The sequence below is a fragment of the Muntiacus reevesi genome, chromosome 7 (genome assembly GCF_963930625.1).
Source record: "Muntiacus reevesi chromosome 7, mMunRee1.1, whole genome shotgun sequence".
Taxonomy (NCBI): domain Eukaryota; kingdom Metazoa; phylum Chordata; class Mammalia; order Artiodactyla; family Cervidae; genus Muntiacus; species Muntiacus reevesi.
The window spans coordinates 52,581,186-52,594,273 of record NC_089255.1 but is presented as its reverse complement, the minus strand read 5'-3'; the positions used below and the strand labels follow the sequence as shown (position 1 = coordinate 52,594,273).

General features: G+C 37.0%; 1 protein-coding gene and 1 non-coding gene across 7 annotated transcripts in view; both read right to left on the bottom strand.

The window, feature by feature from the left end:
* NEDD4 (NEDD4 E3 ubiquitin protein ligase) overlaps positions 1-13,088 on the bottom strand; it is a 131,757-nt gene that overhangs the window by 68,818 nt on the left and 49,851 nt on the right. The window lies entirely within an intron of this gene.
* On the bottom strand, positions 6,527-6,658 carry LOC136172770 (small nucleolar RNA SNORA72). Its single transcript, XR_010664109.1, has one exon. It is a non-coding gene; the product is annotated as a small nucleolar RNA SNORA72 (small nucleolar RNA).

The window sequence follows — 13,088 nt, the reverse complement described above, 5'->3', positions numbered from 1 at the left end:
CTGTTGAATGAATTCAGAGAAGAACTAAATAGATGGAGAGATAGTCTATGCTCATGGATAGAAAGACTTAATATTGTCAAGATATCATATAAATTCAAGGCAATCCCAATCAAAATATCAGCAAGTTACTTTGTGGCTATTGAAAACTGATTCTAAAGTTTACTATATAGAGACACAAAAAACCCAGAACAGCCAGCAAAATATTAAGGGACAAGAACAAAGTTGGAAGACTGATACTACCTCACTGTAAAACTACAATATTCCAGTGTGCCAATGGTAAAACACAAACAGATCAGTGGAACAGTATAGAGACCCCAGAAATAGACCCACATAAATATGTAGGTTTTTGACAAAGAGCAAAGAGCAATGGAGAAAGGATAGTCTCAACAAATGGTGCTGAAACAATGGGACATTCATGTGCAAAAAACATGAATCTAGACACAGAACTTACACCCCTCATAAAAATTAACCCCTCATAAAAATTAACTCAAAATGGTTCACAGACCTTAATGTAAAATTATACAACTCCTATAAGATAACATAAGAGAAAATTTAGATGGCCTTGGGTTTGGTGATGACCTTTTAAATGTAATACCCAAGGCATGATTCATGAAAGAAATACAGTAACTGATAAACTGGGCTTCAATAAAATTAGAAATTTCTACTCTCTGAAAGACACTGTCAAAAGAATGAAAGACAAGCCACAGACTGGGAGAAAATGCTTGCAAAGAACACATTTATAAAGGATTATTATCCAAAATATAAAAAGAATGCTGAAAACTCAGCCACAGGAAAATAACATGACTAAGAAATGGTCCAAAGACCTTAGCAGACACCTCACTACAGAAGATATACAGATGGCATGTAAGCCTATGAAAAGACACTCCGTATCATATGTCATCAGGGAAATGCATATTAAAACAATAGTGAAACACTGCATACATATAAGAATGACCAAAATCCAGAACACTGAAAACACCAAATGCTGGTAAGGACATGGAATAATATGAACTCTTACTCATTTATGGTGGGATTAAAAACTAATAGAGCCATTTCAGAAGACATCTGGGTAGTTTCTTAAAAAATTAAACTTACTCTTGCCATATGATCCAGCAATCACACTCCTTGGGATATTTCCAGAGAAGCTGAAAAATTATATCTGCACAAAAACCTGCACACAGATATTTACAGCAGTTTCATTCACAACTGCCAAAACCTGGCAACAACCAAGATGTTCTTCAGTAGGTGAATAAACTAAGGTATATACAGACAATGGAATACCAGCTGAACCACCAGGGAAGCCCAAGAATACTGGAAGGAGTAGCCTATCCTTTCTCCAGCAGATCCTCCCGACCCAGGAATTGAACTGGGGTCTCCTGCATTAGAGGTGGATTCTTTACAAGCCGAACAGGGAAGCCCAGGGTATATACAGACAATGCAATATTATTTAGCACTAAAAAAAAAAAAAAAACCAAGTCATTATCAAACTATATAAAAGGATGAAGGAAACTTAAATGAGTATTATTAATACTAAGTGAAAGAAGTCCAATTGAAAAGGCGACATACTGTATGATCTCAATTATGTGACATTCTGGAAAAGGCAAAACTATAGGGACAGCAGAAAGATTATGGATTTCCAGGAACAGGGGATGGGGAGATAAAGATGCAAAACACAGAGGATTTTTAGGGTTGTGAAACTACTCTGTATGACACTATAATTGTGGGTACATGACATTATAAAATTGCCCAAACCTACAGAATATAGACCACCAAGAATGGACCCTAAGTTAAACTATGGACTAGACTGACTGTAATGAATGCACCACTTTGGTGGCGAATACTGATAACGGAGGAGGCTGCACAGGTCGGGGTAGGGAATATAGGAAATCTCTGTACCTCTGCTCACTAATGCTATGAATCTAAAACTTCTGGCTCTAAAAAAATAAAGTCTATTAAAAAGAAACACCTTTTGAGAGGTCTGGAATTGTTTAGTCTACAAATTGAACAGAAGGAATCTATCACCTTAGGGCTAGAAGCTGACTCTGTCAATGTCATAAGATGAGTAAGGTTGTCTCTTATGAGTCAGTATTTTCAATGAGGGGGAAAAAATAACAGGACCACTTTCTTTAGCACTACCAGTTACTGCATAAAAAGTCGTTTCTGGTCCACTTGGAGGCCTTTCTAGATTTCAATTCTCTTCTTCCATTAATTTGCTGAGTTATTTCTTTCTTTTGAATAGGTCTTGACATAGTTCTGTCTCCAAGAATATGCACAGTCAAAACTGAGAATAAATGAAAAGATCTGAGCTTTAATTTGTAACAGGGCTTTGGAAAAACTATGTTCATTTGAAATATATATCTTGATATTTGATTTAGAGCTTTAGAAAGAAATCTGGGGAAGCATTTCCCCAGATTTCTAGTCTTTATTTTCACACTACTTTTCAATGTGTTCTTTTCATGTGTTTCCTATTCAGTCAGTTCAGTCACTCAGTCAGGTCCAACTCTTCGCGACCCCATGGACTGCAGCACACCAGGCTTCCCTGTCCATCATCAACTTCTGGAGCTTGCTCAAACTCATGTCCATTGAGTTGGTGATGTCATCCAACCATCTCGTCCCCTTCTCCTTCTGTCTTCAATCTTTCCCAGCATCAGGGTTTTTCAAATGAGTCAGTTCTTCACATCAGATGGCCAAAGTATCGGAGTTTCAGCTTAAGCATCAGTCCTTGCAACAAATAATCAGGACTGATTTCCTTTAGGATGGACTGGTTGGATCTCCTTGCAGTCCAAGGGACTCTCAAGAGTCTTCTCCAACACCATAGTTCAAAAGCATCAATTCTTCGGTGCTCAGCTTTCTTTATAGGCCAACTCTCACATCCATACATGACTACTGGAAAAACCATAGCTTTGACTAGATGAACCTTTGTCGGCAAAGTAATGGCTCTGTTTTTTAATATGCTGTCTAGGTTGATCATAGCTTTTCTTCCAAGGAGCAAGCTTCTTTTAATTTCCTATTACTTAACTGCTAACCTGGATTCTTAGATTTATATATGATTCAGATTGTACATATAAAAAACAATTATTATGTTATGGACTGTGTCACCTTATAGTTTAAAGTGCACCTTCATATACTCTCACAACAATATTATAAGGCAAACAATAATAGTCACTTTTTACTGAGCACCAACTATCTGCCAAACAGATAAAAAATTTCCAATCTTAAAAACAACTTCACCAAGTTTCATATCCTTCTCATTCCCTAAACATGAAATTAAGATGCAGAGAAGCTTTAAGAGGAATTAATACAGCTAATTCACTATTGAGCACATTTTCACACTCCCAGGGAATTCGGAAGGTAGGTATCCCAGATATTTGAACTCTCAAGGCAGCTCTGTGGTAATTAAGGTAGAGGTAAGGTGTTCAGCTCTAAGTCCTAATTCCAACTTTACTTTTAGGTTCTGAAGACAGCCTCAATCATGTTGGTAACAAACATATTATCAAAAATCATCTGATTAAAGAAATAGAAAATCCTATGCCTAATAATTGGTTCACTCAGCCCCAAAGTGAATGAACATCATAACAGAGATGAACAATTAGACAGACACATGTTAATGGAGAGAGCTATGTCAATACTAAAATGACCTAGATGATTTAGAAAGAGAGCCAGTCAAAACAGTCCAAAACTATTGTTAATTTTGTTAAAAATGATGACTGTATGGTACTTTGTATATTTAGACGGTCCTTCTCCACTACAGATCCACTCCAAGTATTTATGGGTAAAATTATAAGATGTATGGGATTTAATTAAAAAAAAAAAAAAAAGGAGGGGAGGACATGGAAGCAACCTAAATGTCCATTGACAGAAAAATGGATAAAGAAGATATGGTACCAATGGAATATTACTCAGCCATAAAAAGGAACAAAATAATGCCACTGGCAGTGACATGGATGGACCCAGATTCTGTCATAGTGAGTGAAGTGAGTCAGATAGAGAAAGCCAAATATTGTAAGATATCACTTTCATGTGGAATCTAAAGAAATGGTACAAAAGAACATATTTACACAGATAGCACAGAAGTTGAGTCATAGATGTAGAAGACAATCTTCTGGTTATTGGGGTGGGGGAAGAGGATAAATTACGAGATTGAGACTCACATATACACACTACTATATATAAAACAGATATCTAATAAGAACCTACTGTATAGCACAGAGAACTCTACTCAATACTCTGTAATGACCCATATGGGAACAGAACCTAAAAAAGAGTGTATAGATATGTATGTATAACTGACTCACTTAGCAGAAACTAACACAACATTGTAAATCAACTATACTCCAATAAAAATTAATTTAAAAAGGAGGGGGAAAGATGGATTACCTGATTGACAAGATGTTAGTAACTACGGAAACTGAGAGTTCACTGGAGGCATACATGGGGGATCACTGCATTATTCTTTCTACTTTTGTGTGTGTTTGAAATTTTCCACAATAAAAAGTTTTAAAATATTTGGGAAAAAAAGACATATGGTTTACCATGATTTAGGTAGTTTATGATATAATAGTTATTGAAGAGAAATAAAACTCAAAAGAGTGTTGTAGGAGGTAGAAACACACAGAATGCATTGTTTGATCAATAAAATTAATAAGAAAGAAGAAAGTAATTAGAAGTGTTGGGTCACAACTCAGAAGAAAAGAAAAAGTTTGAAAGATAAACTGGTTCTCTAGAAATATGTTTAAATAATCCCTGAACCTCACTTTCACTCAACAATGGCAAGAAAAAAGGACTTGATCTGGACTTGAACAGGACTCGATCTGTTCTTCAGAGAGTTGAAGTTATTCATCAGGTAGTAGTCAGCCTAAGTGGAAATTTTCCTTTAGACAACTCTCTTTTTGTCCTTTCTGATGCTATTTTTACTAGAATAACCTTCCCCAAGCAGTTTTATTTATCTTGTAGATTTCCCCTATTGCAGTGTGGAATGAAGTCTTCCTGGTTAGAAATGCAGAAAAGGACTTTAGAATACATAACTGAGCTGAGTTTTGGTCCAAATATGACATTTATTTGACTTATGATCCTGACTAAATAATTTTTAACTTTTCTGATGTTTTTCTCTTATTTGTAACATGGAGATAATCACTAACTCAGAGAGGTTTTTGAAATGTGCTACATAACATGATATGTTGACTGATTCAACCTTTCGCAGATATTGGATCAAAAGTTTAAAAAAGACCATATCATAAGCAAACATATAGCTGATTCATTTTGCCATACAGCAGAAGCTAACACAACATTATAAAGCAACGTTCTGTTGTTGTTTGGTTGCTAAGTCATGTCCGACTCAGTAACCCCATGGGCTGTAGCATGCCAGGCTCATCTATCCCACTATCTCCTGGAGTTTGCTCAAATTCATGTCTTTTGAGTTGGTGATGCAACTATACCCCAATAAAAATTTTTTTTTAAAACAAAATCTAGTTTTTAAAGGGAAAAAAAAAAGGAATATGTCAGAATTTTGTCCAAGTTACAACAATCATAGTTGAGGTCTCAGATTTAGGCATGCCAGTGAGCACCCAATGTTCTACTCCACCAGGGGGCCATTCTGGTCTCCTCTCCCTTCTGTCTGTACCGAAATACAGTTTTTACAGCTCTATCCTCTTCCTCTGAGGACAGGCATCTCCATTTACATTTAAATATATTGCCAAGAATATAAGAAGTTGGGAGATGTGTTAAGGAAACGACATATTCTACTATAAAGGATGTTTAAATCTGGTCTTTCTGGAAGCATCTTCCCTTCTAGAATATATACACACAATGTATTTCAGACAATATTTATGCAAATCAGGCACCTTATGAACTGTATATTAATTAAAATATAATTAGTATCTTAAGAATGTGATAAGTAAATATCACTTTTAAGGCATGATTTACCTTGAATTAACTTAGCTGCAGAACTTGTGAAACAAATCACCTCCATTCCTAGTTTATCGCTCACCACAGCTATGAAACATAACTGGGCAATCACTGCAAGTTTCTTCTCTGGAGAAACTGACCTCTGAGACAAGCCTCCAGGTACTGACAGTTAGAAGACTCCTGACAATGAAGCTTACCATTTGAAAAGCCTCACCCAATTACAGAGCCTCCAGATAACTTCAGAGTGACTCACTCTCAAATATGAACAGACAGCCAAGGTTCACCAGACACCTGGAGGAAAATTTTCATCTAATAACAAAGAGAAACAAACAACAGCAGCAAAGTCACCCACAGGAACCAGACACAATGTAGGACCCATAACAAAACTCAAAAGAAAAAGCCTTAAGTAAAATATTCTCAGAGAAATAAGAGACTGCACTTCTTTTTTTATTTTTATTTTTTAATTTTTACAACTCATTTAATGGCAACTGATAATCATCAAACTAGCAATGGTTATCTTCAAAAATTATCACACTAGCTGTGCTACCATTTCTCAAGGTTGATCAGATACCTAGAGTCACAGACAATTCCCACACAAGATACGTCATATAAATCAGACTTAGTTTATCACCAGTATTTATAAAACCAGACCTAGGCAAAGAACTAGGTCTGGGGACACATGCACGGTCTTAATATAGCAAATGTTTAGCCTGCCCTGATTATTACAAAATCAGAACAGCAAGAATATTTACAGGAGACTGCACTTCTAAAGCCAGAATAAAAATAAGGAATCATCAGAAAACAAGATAGAACTTTAGGAACTAAAGCAACCAAAATTTTAAAATTAAAGAGAAGGGAACACTTGGGGGAAATCTTCCAGAAAGCAGGATAAGGAGGCAAAGAAACAGAGAACAGAAGAGAAAAGTAAATTATAAGATCAATCCAAGATGTACAAACTTGGGCTAAAAGGAATTCTGGGGAGAGGGAACACAAGAGGAAAAGGCAGAAAGGAAATCTTCAATGAGAAAACACCTGATTTTTAAAACAAGCACCTGTGTCATCTTGATAAAAATTTGAATTAATTAAAAATTATATAGACGATCATATAATTCAGAGTTCAGGTGTTCACCTGCCTGAAGTAGGCATATGAACATTTGTTATATATTATGTTGTTTTCTGGTTCTTTATTTAAACAGATAATGCTGTCTTCTCATCTAAAGTACAAACTCTTCAAAGCCAGGAATAATATTTGCCACTCACAGTAGGCACATATTCTATTTCTGATAAATACTTGTTAAACTCATTTGCTTAGAAGATGACTTGAGTTTCCATTAAGCTCTGAGACTCCTTAAAAGGGTTCAGTCTTTCAGTCTTGGTACAAAAGGTAAAGGTCATTCTTAACTAAAACAGCTACTTAAAACCCCAGGAACAATGGTGAGAAATCAGCTGCTACATAAAGTCTGAAATGAAGTCATTTTATTAAACAATGCTGAACTTAAAGCTAATCAAATGACCTGGGTTTAAATATTCTTAAAACTTCTGATTCATTCCATCTTCTTTTTTAGAAAACTTGATCTGAGCCTCTACCCAGACACACATCTCTACGGCACCAGTTAGTGGAATATGTAGGCTATGAATCAGACTCCAGTGTGGAAACGAATCCTTGAGTCACGATCATAATATTCCATTGGCATCCACCCCAGGGACAAGGTATTCATTTAGGAGTGCCACTCTTACAAGCAGAGGATGAAGCACCAAGAAGCTCCCACTCAGCATTACAGTCATCCCTCAGATATCCCAGTTTGGTTATCTGTCTGTGTGAGGTTGTCTGGTCACCCTCAGATTCTGGTCACCTACCAGATTCTACAGTCATCTCTACCCCATTACAAAGGGTTCCTTGGCTTCAGTCATTAATTTAATGAATACTTAATAAGTGTTTATTTTGAGCTATGCACTGTTCTAGTTACTAAGGATCTAGCAGTCTCTGATTTAGGGAATAATATTCTAGTAAATGAGAGCCCAGAAAAGATTATTCATTTGCTAACCTCTTCTCTAGATTCAATCAATTCTAAAAAATTTACATTTGCCTGCCTCCTTGCCTGCCTATCTCCCCACCTTCAACTTTTTTCTTGCTATGCTCCATTTTTCTCATTGCTTACTTGAAATGTTTAACGTCTTTTATTCTCCCTAATGGAGAAGGAAACGGCAACCCACTCCAGTATTCTTGCTTGTGAAACCCCATGGACAGAGGAGCCTGGCAGGCTACAGTCCATGGAGTTGCAGTCAGACATGACTTAGTGACTAAACACACACACACACAGGCTTCCTGAATTTAGGCCATGAAGACCATAAAAACTTAGCTACCAATAAGATGTCTTCACTTGCTCCAATGGAAGATCAGTTCCTAAGATTTTCATGTATCAATTTAAGAAGGGATGTATACTTTTAAGTAGCATCACACAAAGTTACACATAAAGAATTTTTTTCATTTTCTCCTTACAGATCTACCAAAAGGATAACTCATCGTAAGCACTGGTTACAGATGGTGTTTCATTTCACTACATAAGCCAATGTAAGATTCAAACATTCTCAGTAGTATCCTAAACTGAGTTCTTGAATGGCTTTTGGTCCAAACAATCTCTTCTGTATTACATGGTCTCAACCAATAACTAGTGTAAATGTCCAAGTGGATTTAAAACGCCCTGCAAATTAGCTTAGCCCTGACAGTGGTATACATAGAGTTCTTCTTTACGCAACAGTGAAAGACAGACGCGCTGGATATTTCGACTATGAACTGCATTATTGTTCTCATTTTTTTTTTTAATGGTCTTAAGTCTTGCTTCTCAAAGTGTTTTTAAGAAATTTTAGCAGCATTGGAATAACCTGGGAAGCATGTTAGAAATACAGAACCCTCAGGCCCCACCCAGACCTACTTACTATACCATAATCTGCCTTTTAACAAGATTTCTAGGAGATGTACACACACATGAAAATTTGAAAATCGGTAGTCCAAATGATGACTTAATGAACTATTCTCTAATTGCAATACTTAAAGCATTAGAAGGCAGCTTACCAACAAACACTTGAGAGAAAAAAGGAAGCAGTCCTAGATATATTATTTTAGCTATATCATGAAATGCTATACTCAGCTTTGGTAAGAAGGACAAAAGATAAAAATTCAGTTAAGAATGTTTCTGTATTTAATGAACAACTGCATTTAAAGACACTTCCCCTTGTACCACCAATATCTTTGATATAAACTTCTTTTTGCTTGGTAATATTTTTTCTATTACAGTAAATCACAAAATGTTTTACAGTGTTACAGTTTTATCTTAGATGTAATACATCTAAATCAAGAGAAAGCATGATCCTCCCCCCACCCCCAGATATTCCAGAACCTCACTAGAAACATCAATGGGATCTCTTGGTCAAGGTGTTCTTTATTATGACCCATCCATGAATTGGGTTACGAGGTACATAAACATGCTAGTTTCTTGCCCTTCCAAGTTCTCAGAGCTGCTCTAGTTATATTTTACAGGTTTTTTAAGTTTCAGTGAAAGTAAAATTACTTTCCAACAACTGCTGCTATGTTGAGAGCTTCCCCCCAATATCTCACTGAACAAGCACAGATGGGTTCACCTCTTGTTGTGAAAGGCTTTCTTGTATCTCTCAATGCTGGGTCTTTACCTGAGCATAGCTTTCCAGTCTCACATTTGGCCAACAAAGAATACCCAACCACACACTTGAGCAAGAGTTCAGGTATTTTGTGGATATGCTGACAAGATCATTTGATGCCCTTCTCAGAACTCATTTGTTCCTGCTAACCATCTTCCTGACCTCAACACATTGGCAGGCCACCCCCAAGGACTCTGCCAAGACCCTTCTGCCCACAAAGGCTCTGATCCTAGTTTCTTCTCATCTGTCCTGTTCCCTGTAAGGGGAGAGAGGATCTAGAAGGGCCAGGCCTCACAACAGGTAGCTGCAGTGGGCTCCATATTCTGGAAGAAGCAGGTGACAGCAAGACAGAGGTGCCTCTTCTCCAAGTAGTTTCTAGCAAGCAGCCTTAAACCCTGACTTGTTTTCTACCTAGAAGTTCTATTTTTGCTTTGTCTTATTTTTGGTGGTAGGGAGGGGCAGGAGAAAATTTGAATAATGCTGTTCACCAAGAGTTATGCCTACTCATAGGCCATCTCACATTTTCACTCCTAATTTTTTCCCTTCATTTTCATATTGCTGACTCTCCACTTCAGTTTTCTCTGCCTGTGCTCACTCATTTTATTGTTCTAAGGTGAAACAACAGGGAGCTACAGAACTTTTTTTCTCCTAGAGAACAGGGTGCAATATTCTTGTAACAGACAATTTGTCTTATGCAATTATATCTGCCTAACACTGTGTCTTCTCTATTGTAGCCATTAAATATAAACCTTGCCTACACTAACTCATGACTATTTTTGTGACACTGAGCAAACAAGCTATGCCTGTTTTTGCTTCCTTACCTGTTTCATTCTTTTTTCATCCAGGCTTTCACACTATTCTCCTGAGCCTGCTCTTACTAAAGTCAAGAAGACCTCCTACATTCAATGGATACAGAAATTCCATGGCATTGTATGCTGCCCGCCTTGAATTGTCCACTCTCTTGGCTTTCAGGCCTCTAAGCTCTCTTGGCCTCTCTGCCCTTCTGGTGACTCTTAGTCTCCGTTTTATCTCCTCCTCCACTGTTTCTCCCAAGTTAGTAGTCCCCAGAACTCTGATATATCACTCCTCCCATCTCACTTTCATGCTTTTTCCAGTCCATCCTTACCGAAGTCTGACTAGACGCTTAACTCCCAAGCTACATTTCCAGCTCTCACTCCTCTCCTGAGCCTGAGCCCATATCTCCAACTACCCTACTGGACAGCGGTACAACCGGGGCAACTTCTCAGGACAAAAACTTAATGATTCATGGTTCCTTCTTTGCCCTCCCAATCTGGCCCCTTCTCCTGAATTCCCCATCTTAGTTCATGACGTCACTATTCACCTGGCTGGCCAAGTTAAGAAAAGTTTAATTCACTTATAATCCATGGTGTCATAAAAAAAATTATTATCTAAAAACACAAAAGTAAGCACACTACACTCTCAATACCAACTTCCGCCGCCTAACTATTGTCTATCGGCAGGAGACACGCTGCTTTCCTTAAGCATGAGGTGCTCCACGCCATGGAACTCCCACCCACTTCTAGTGTTATCATCTCCTACCACAACCCTGGACTCTGTTTACTCCAGTCACGCTGAACTAATTACAGCGTGGTTCTGTCACATCTCCAGCCTTGTAGGTGTGGCTGCTTCTGCCTACAGCAACGTGTCCCAACATCAGTCAGGTTTGCCCCTGGGGGGCATTTGGCCATGTCCGGAGACATTTTTTGATTGTGACAAGTGAGGGAGATGATGCCACTGGCATTGAGTAAATGGACACCAGGGATGCTGCTTACATCCTACAAGATACAGGACAGCCCTCCACAACAAAAAAGTGCTGAGATTGAGAATCCCTGACCTAAATATCCTCCTTGATTCTCTGCCTGGGGAACTCCAACTCATCCATTAAGATTCAGTTCAAATGTCATCTCCTCTGTGAAGCCTTTGACTACCAACCTGGTCCTCTACTTCAGACAAACATTGTTGCATCTTTCTCACTTTCTCATCTACAGCTCTATTTCAGCACATCACATTTGAGTCTGAGAGTTTTCTTGTCTACCAATATGTCTCTAAGAAGAATAGGAGTCCCCCCAGGAAGACATTGTGCTTTATTATCTTTTATTCTCAGAGTTTGAGTCCCTGACTGGCAAATAGGAAGCACTCACACATGTGCTAGATGAATGAATTAAAGAAACATCTCCAGAGAAATACAAAATATTTCTGAAGAAAACAATTTAGCTCCCTGAACCACCCTGAAATTAGTATTTTAGTTCTTCATTCCTAAGAAATGCACATGTACAAGCACATATTCTTACCAAGTTTCTAAAACTGGTCATTAGCATTGTTGCATCACAGTTTTAGAGTCAATATTTATAAACTATATTGATTTTTATAGGAAAGATTAAGTGTTCAAAATAAATTTAACCAAATGTCTCTAAATATTCTGCTAAAGTTAATAAAATGAGGACAGAAAATAATGGAACACTGAAAATAGTGTATATTTAAAACAGTTATTTTGGGAAGAACAACTAAATATATTATTGAAACATACAATCTTGAGATTAGTTTTAAAGGCTTTGAAATCATTGAGGCAGTTTTTTAAAGTTCTGCCATACTGGGCTTAAGCAATTTACCTGAGATTAAATAACAGAAAATAAACATAAACCTTTACAATAAGAAGAAAAATGTAAAGCCAAACTTTCTGATAAAAATATGCATATACATGAAGAATGGAAGACGTTAACGAGCTAGGGCAAATGCTAAAGTATTTAAAATAATAGGGCAATGAAATTTCTGAGCATCCTAACAACACAGGAAATTTTAAAAACATAGGGGAAAGTGAAATAATAACAGAGAAAACTAACTATTACACAGATTTTAGAAATCTAATGATAATTTTTTTAACTGAATAAAAACCATCTCACCTACCTAATCTCTCTCTTGATCAAGCTGATAATACACACAATGTTAAAATATCAAATAAATGCCTTATTCCAGATTATAAAGCCTTTACAAAAGTAATATTGCCTCTCAAAAAGTACATACAATAAATATATGCCAGTTATTGGTACATTTTTTGAAGGCAAATAAGTGAAATAAACATGATCATGCAGATTACAAAGTCTCTTCTTCATTCTAAATTGTAAACAACACACAGAACCCAGTTGTAGATCCAAATAAAAGTTCTCACTAGATTTAAATAATTAGCCATTAATGAGCTGTTGATTATAGAGTTAGAAACTGGATACTATTCTGCTAGAGACTGGACACTAAACACAGAGGAAAAGAATCTGTAGACCTCTTCATGTTTTAGAAACCAGGGTCCCTGACCAAAGCAGTGATTTAATTTCACGGCTGCTGGGTACAGATAGCTGACATTACTAAATGCTACTCTAATATCAACTTGTTAAATGTGAATCCAGACTCAGCATATCAGAATACTAACCCAGACTAACTGGAGTCATGGGAAATATTTTGGGAGCTGTTTATTTATAAGTGAGTTACAATATACC